Below are 6,604 nucleotides of genomic sequence, written 5' to 3'. Positions count from 1 at the left end.
AATCCTACAAGTAGCGATTAACCTAAAAAATGCCTTATTTTCCTTAATTCCTTATTCTTTGCGAACGTTTAATGGTGAATTTCATAAAGGCTGATATTTAAACCATTATGGCAGTGGTTACTTATAGTTACCATGGAAATGCACTTAAAAATTGCGCATTGGGTGTACACGCTATGCCTATCCGTTTATAACCACAGAAGTACAGAAGCGTAACGGCACGGGTATCTTGGTTCGACTCAGCGATCTCTGAATCAGTCATAGAACTCGTCTTAGTCCTTTTCGATACTCGTACTCTTGGAAGCGCATTATGCTGCTTGGGATACAAACGATGCCAACTGGTGACGATTTTCTGCGTTCTGATTTGGCATTGAACTTGGAAAATATGCCTTTATTATTACGGTGGCACAACCTCTAAATAATAAGTGTCCTTCTTTAACAGGACAGACCCTTTTTTGCTTAGGGCACAGGAGTGCCCTAAGCAAACTGTGGCATAACGTCGGAATGGTTATTTTGTTTGTCTATCGTTCAACGAAATACTTTACTGTCATAGATTTCTGCCTTTTGATATCCGGTCAACGAAATACACCGAGGAACATGAATCGCACTATAATGCTAACCCTTGTACATCTTAGAAATTCGAAAAGCATTAATATTTCGAATTAACGTTCTGTTGTTCGAAAACAATGAACTCGTCTATTAGTTAGCTCCTCTCTCATATGGCCCCACATCCTCCCCGAATAAGGGTTTTGCATTGTCAAACACTACTATAAAGTGTGGATCACCTGGGTATTTTTTTTCGTTCATCGTACCCTTCATAGCATGATAATGACAACAATAATGATAATAAGAATTTTGACGATTTACTTTGTGATTCCTACCGATTCCTTAGCATACACATATAGAAAGCACACAAGACTGAAAGCAAATTTCACCTTATTTTAGAACATACTTTGAAATCATGAAAACAGTCTTTTAATGGCATGTTAGGCAGTGGCAGAAAGCTGCGTACTGATACAGTAGCGTGCTTGCCCATTAGACTCAGAGAGATATAACGTACCCTAAGCTTGGAGTTGAGCGTAAACATGGCCCGTTTCGTGCCGCTTAAAGGAGCCGTTTAATTAAGACAGTGCCGGGTATAAAACTTAAAATGTTTATTTCATGATAAAGGAGCATGTAACGAAAGGAAAGGAAAGGCTTCTAAAGGAAGTAAAATGTACATATTTTTGAATTCATTATAGGATGTACCAAAAATCGTATCCGTCAATTGTTGTTTGCTCTCTTTAGTGAAGATATTTCTATGTTCGCTGCGCAGCGTTTTAGATATAATAAATCATCGCTCTATCCCAAGTGACAAAACTGTTCGATGACATAGTATGAGCTTGTTATTATTTTGCAATTCAACTCACACAACCATATTAATAGGTCTATAAATAACAATATGCATTTGACACAATTTATCGATGGTGACGATGCACCATCCACAAGTGTTTTGTCAGAACCCGCTTCATATTGTTCAGCATTACGAAATAAGCGAATGGCCATGGATAACACTTTTCGCAGATTCGAAAAACTTTGTTGTCGTGTTTATCAACGTTCGATTCGTGGAACTGTTAAACTATCCTATATATACTTGCTCTTTTAACGAGTTACTTTTCTTTTTCGGTTCCATTTTCGTTGTAAAAAAATAGCGCTCTAGCAGTCATTTGTCCGTACGTGACACGGCAGCTCAGCTCATGCATTGGCTTCCAGCGCACAGCCATTAATGGTAATTGCTGGCTGATTTCCGCATGAAACACAGAGAATGGGAACGAGCCCGAGACGGGATCAATTTCGAAAACAGAAAGCTGGAAGTAGAAACGTCACTGAAAATAAGAGACAGGCCCAGTTTATTAGATACCCAGATAACTGCTATCATCTCATTCAAAACTTTTCCTCAATGGATAAAACAGTTGGAACGCAAATGATTATCATCGTAAATGATGAAAGCGGAAAATAAAGATTGCTAGAATGGATAGCGGGTTTGTTTCGAACGGGTCAACGACAATGACTCGAGCTTCTTTCAACGAGGCACGAACGATACAGTTATAGAAAGAGGTTTACTAGTGACACCAAACAGTATGCCCTTACTGTTAGCTTCAACGCCGCTGTTGCGGCTGCTGCTGGTGTCTACGCCCCCTCAAGCTTAGTACAATGACCCGATGCAATCGAGAATGGTCATTGTGATCAGAAAGGACCACTTAATGGCAAAGGAGTAGAAATGAGGAGCGGCTAATGTGGCTAAAGCTCCAGTCGTAGAAGACGAGAATCTTCCTATAATCAGTAAAATTTACTTTTATTCAATACTGTCCTATATTGAAATCGGTAATATACACTATTTAAATAGGTTAAATATATGATCATACGAAGAATAGGTTCATCGTAAAGATATCACAGCAAACACCATATATTTTAGCATTAATTCTGGTGGCATCCGTTAGAACAATATATATATATATATATATATATATATTAATAACAACAATTATCTCATATATATGACACAATTGTTTGGAATCGAGCAGCATAATGGAATCCTTTATGACATTTTCTCAAATCAATTTCTAGCAATATTGTTGCCTTTTTACAGTTCTGCCTAGTACCGGTAGACGTGAGGCAGGCCTTCAAACTGCGAAAGCTATCGAGTTTCGAGGACGATAAGCAGTTGGCCATGTTCCTTAAATAGAGTTTAGGGTTCATCTGTCCTTCGTGACGAACCCTGTAGAAGCAAGCATTTTGGCCCAGCGACACGTTGTTCGTTGCCAGTAAACCTACCCATCGTTCGAGTGGTGTCTTGTTCCCTCTCTTGAGAGACTCATTGAAGCTACGCCATAGGGTAGTTTTCAAACGTGCCGCAAAATGCAACAGGGCCAATGTCAACTCGAGTTTCCTTGCTGCAGCGACTTGGTATAGTTGTACAATACAAGTTACGAAACATGGGAAGGGGTAAAAAGCGTGTCGTGTTGAACTCAATATATAGTATTTGACGTGACAAGTCGGTAATACGGTTTCAAGAGCTAAAGTACGAAGCCAGTACTTGATATTATTATGATTAACGTTGTAAAAAAATAAGAATTGATCGGAAAAAATAACGTGCTTATTTCGAATAATAGTGTAAACTAAAATAAAAGTAAGGTTCCAAATTCACTTGCACAGATGATGAAGAAAAGGCAGAACTTTTTGAGGTAAAGAAATGCACATGTTTCTGTTGACGTTTTCATGTGCTTGAAGGACGGAATTAGGGAAACTGGTTCGTCATCCTAGAGCCAGTTGCAGAATTTCACACAAATAAACTGTCATGACCCGTCTTATCGCACTGAAAAATGATTGTCCATTATTTTAACGCAATGCATGACGAAACGTGCTACTTTGAAGCACTCAATGTATCTTTCCTAGGGCTGCCCCAACGATTCTAGTACGTGACCTGCAAGACGTGACAGACATCGAAATAGCTGATCCAATAATTTAGCACTGAAAACAAATTACAACGAAATTATGAAAAAAACTCGACTTTTTCATGTTTTTACATTATGCTAAAGAACAGAAAGGCGTCATAAAACAAGGCATGTATTAGAAACGTTTTTCTGTATGGGACTTAACGAATAGAATCAAATCGAACTGAATTATAGTAGAAATAGCGTCAATTGGCGCGGGTAGAGAAATTTTCTAACTACGCCGAGTTCTGCTGGTACTTACCGATCTGCCGAGCACAGTAGTACAGTGCGTTGTTGATTGTTTTAAAACTATACGACAGAGAAGGACGCCTAACTTTAGTTAGTAGTTATTGATATTACTATATAGGAGCATTAGAGGCATAGAACTTGTTTTTCATTCACCAAAATGACATTTCATAACCAAGAACTTAGGTAGATCTAAGGGTAGGTAGGTAGGTAAGTGAACCTAAAGGCATTTTCTTCAATGCTCTGTCTTAATATCTGATCTCTGTAGAAATTCTCAAATTTCACTTGTCTTGTTTCAGTACAGCCGAGCCGCCGGAAATTTTTTAGAATTCTTCATTTAATTGAACTGGCAGGCAAGGAAAACGAATTCGAAAAGAGATTTCGACTCCCATACCCGTTCTTGACAGCATAGTACTTGCGTACCTGTACAGTTTGATGCTCCTTATATAATGGAATAGGTTCTATCCTCATCTAGCCTTCACCCAGGCCTGGTTAGGATAAATCTAAAGTGTGGGATGGACAAGCCTGCCCAGCAGCATTGATCGGTACTCAGCTTCCGCTGTGCCCTCACTCTAGACATGATCTGCACTTACCATATCTGTTCTATCGCCCTTTGCGTGTCCCGAACAGACTCCAGCGATACTGATAGCTTACAGATAGCGGTTCAAAGCTCTGGAATCAGAAAAGCCCACGTTTCGCAACATCGTCATGTATGAATCCTATTGAAGGCATACACTTTGTTTAAGCAAGAGATTTTAAAAATCAAAATCACGTTGTAAAAGAAGAATGCCGCAAAATTGGAACAGCTATTTAAAGAAGAAAGCGGTTTCTCAGCGCGGGCACTTCAAAAATAGGGTATTTGAAAGAAACGCTAGTCACTTCCATGCACGCTAGTAAATTAAATTACTTTTCCAGTTACACGTTAACCAATAGATACACTGAACATGCAGTAAACAAATCATAACTGTCAAATATTTAAAGTATAGCGAACAAAGTCACGTCAGATATACTAATTGTCCGTTCCCATTTTTCAGTTACTACATTAATAAGAAGCACGTGTTTAACGACGTAATCAGGCGGGAGGGCATTCGAACTCCTCAGGAAAATATTTTCTAGCGTAAAGCGCATTTAAGCGAAGTATATTTGTTTGACAGGGCGTTTCTGTTAACAATGTCGCATGCTTCTGGATACAACTTGTAACCCCTAGTAAAATATATTACAGATAATTTTAGTATGACATTCGAAAAGTATTTTTTTCCTACGGCATATGATGATCTCATATTTATCTCATTAATTTAACATTCGACTTTGTTGCAGCTTTGTTACACGGATTCTGCGATGTTTTATATGTCTGCCGTAGATTTAGTTCTGGCAACAGTTCCTCAGTAAATACTGCAACTCTAAAAGCCCTACTGATCTTTTTCTAAAATAGTTGCGCATCTGGTTACGTCGATTCTGATCAGTCATTGTACATAGAAAAATAATAGGTGAGTACTATTTAACGAACTATTAATCCTTCAAAAGATCTGTGTATGTAAATGATAAAATAAAAAGTGAGATATAATATAAGGAAAACGTCGTGTTAAAATTGCATTATTTCAATTGTACACAATAGCTACATCATGTAGGAAACAAACGGTATTACTATTAATTATTTTAGCATATACAGAAGCTGGTGAGCCACTTAAAATATAATGGTCAACAATGTTGTTGTGCGCACCTGAAAGGAATAGCATCATATCTGGGTTTCTCAAAATACCAAAAGCCTGTAGTTCACGAGCTTCTGTTTTAAATATCGCAATATGACCAGTCTTGTATTGTGTAAAGACAACAGTTCGAAAATAAGCAACCCAATCTCACAACCAAGCTCCTGTGAAACTACTGCTAAACAAGGAGTAAAGACTGCCAGAGCACATAACTTGAATTGCAAAAAGATGGAATGCTTTCAAATGGCAGATGTATTAAGTTAACTTGTAACAGTTTCTGTTGTGTTGTTGCACATTTGATCAATTGGTTTAAAAGAGACTGATGGCGGCGAAAATCAAGACGTAATTATTGCTGCCGTATTATTGTATTAATTGCACTGCCGTCTAGGGGTGCGCGGTAGAAATTAGAGGGTAAAAGTTGATTATCAAACTGAATCTTGAGAAATTTTTAAAGCTGTTCTATGCGCCAAGAGCCTTAAAATAAAAATTTTGCCTCAGGTCAAGCGTGCCTTTACTTTTAAAAGGTCAAATTACTGAAAGTGCTGTATATTGCCGTTCAACTTGAACAAGTTCGCTCTCAGCAGTCCCTTTCCACTTAAGTGATTCAATCAATGTCTCAGATGAATAAAATAGCTGGCTTTCCTGGTTGCTTGGAATGCTACAAAATCAATCCTCAGACTATTCATTCAGATAACGTTAAAGAAGTTAAAAGTATTACCCATGTCGAGCCTGCGCCGAATGTACTACACTCTTTCAGACTCCCAGAAGGATATTGTTCCGAAAACCATATTGCGTGTGCCCTCGAGCATGTCGTCAGGAGTCCTCCACACGCATCCCGCCTGCTAACAGTCGTAGTATCTTCTCCTTCTGAAAAATATCTCTTTCTTGTTAGGCCTCTAACAAATTGATATCTCAAATCATGGTTTTTAGTTTTCCTGAAAAGGTTCATCAACGAGGCTATGAAAACCCAACAACTATTAACGATTGTTCTTCGTCGGACAGCTGCCTGATGACTAATAAAATAACTCTAAAACAACAGTAAAACAAAGGGGTAAACATGGTTTAGGACATGTAGCGGACAAATACATCAGATTCAGTCTTTAAAGGCTTAAAATGTTTAACGTTGCCATCGGTGATGTTGACTCCTAAAAGTTACTGGAGAAGGCAAAGATGGAGCACGAA

At 38.3% G+C, this 6,604-nt stretch overlaps 1 long non-coding RNA gene across 1 annotated transcript; it reads right to left on the bottom strand.

Moving 5' to 3' along the window:
* Positions 1-1,199: 1,199 nt before the first annotated feature.
* LOC147751759 (uncharacterized) lies at positions 1,200-6,236 on the bottom strand. The gene is made up of 3 exons (XR_015315970.1): positions 6,141-6,236; positions 4,310-4,388; positions 1,200-1,862 (listed from the first exon to the last, which is right to left on the bottom strand). It is a non-coding gene; the product is annotated as an uncharacterized LOC147751759 (long non-coding RNA).
* Positions 6,237-6,604: the final 368 nt, after the last annotated feature.

Source organism: Varroa jacobsoni, unplaced genomic scaffold (genome assembly GCF_002532875.2).
Source record: "Varroa jacobsoni isolate VJ856 unplaced genomic scaffold, vjacob_1.0 contig05212, whole genome shotgun sequence".
Classification (NCBI taxonomy): domain Eukaryota; kingdom Metazoa; phylum Arthropoda; class Arachnida; order Mesostigmata; family Varroidae; genus Varroa; species Varroa jacobsoni.
The sequence above is the reverse complement of the archived record's forward strand: the minus strand, read 5'-3'. Positions and strand labels throughout refer to the sequence as shown.